Here is a 1024-nt window from a genome sequence, read left to right on the forward strand (position 1 = left end):
TTATGTGTACATCCTTTCATCATATTTATATAAATGCATATAAATATTATACATATACTCTAAAAGCTTGCAGAATATTGGTGTTTCAATGTCTTCCTCACATTTCAACTGAATTATTTTTGGACCCTAAATTTAAACCTAACTCTTATCAATATTTGGAGGTTTTTCTTGTTTTGAATGTGTGGTTTTATTTTCTTAGTTATCAGTGTGTACACAGTCCCTTACATCAAGGTCATCATACTTGGGTCTCTAGAAAAGTAATGAAAAACAATAAGTGCTCGCTTCGGCAGCACATATACTAAAATTGGAACGATACAGAGAAGATTAGCATGGCCCCTGCGCAAGGATGACACGCAAATTCGTGAAGCGTTCCATATTTTTAAATGTAACTGATAAGAAAAAAAATAAAATTAAAAAAAAACAAGTATAAAAAAGAAGCTCATAAGCACAGAAAAAAAAAAAGAAAAACAATAAACAGTGCTAATAATGTTAATGACTAAAATGAAAGTAACTCAATGCATTGTACAATGATCTCAGATGATCTTTTCAGACAGAACATTTTATGATGCTTTTTTTTTCAGGAGGAATAAAATGCCTGTTAAGCTTAGGGCTTCTTTACAGCATGCTCTTGAAAACAAGGTTTAAGATGCATTCTGAAGTCATAACATCTAATGATGTACAGAGAGGACACAATCAGCTTTGTGGATATGGTCTCTTAGGGATAAGTATGGCAGGATGCAAAGCCCAGGACATTTTCTGAGGACCTGACCTCTCATAAAACCTTATGAAAACATAGGCTTTTTGCAGAAAATGAACATGTACATAAAACCAACTCTGTATAAGCATGTATACAGCAAATGTCAGGAGAAGGACCAGGATAAAAACTAACACCAAATAATTAACACTGTTGCTGTACCTGTAATTTCTATCTTATCTGGAAGGCAGAGACAGGAAGACTGTTAACCCCTGTAATTAAGGCAGAGCATCTGTATAAAGAAAAGCAATGCTTTGCTTCTCCTGTTTC

General features: G+C 33.8%; 1 non-coding gene across 1 annotated transcript; it reads left to right on the forward strand.

Annotated features, from left to right (window-relative positions):
• The first annotated feature begins 274 nt into the window (after positions 1–274).
• Positions 275–381, forward strand: LOC129690271 (U6 spliceosomal RNA). Its single transcript, XR_008722271.1, has one exon. It is a non-coding gene; the product is annotated as a U6 spliceosomal RNA (small nuclear RNA).
• Positions 382–1024: the final 643 nt, after the last annotated feature.

Source organism: Psammomys obesus, unplaced genomic scaffold, assembly GCF_907164565.1.
Source record: "Psammomys obesus unplaced genomic scaffold, mPsaObe1.curated_primary_1811, whole genome shotgun sequence".
NCBI lineage: Eukaryota > Metazoa > Chordata > Mammalia > Rodentia > Muridae > Psammomys > Psammomys obesus.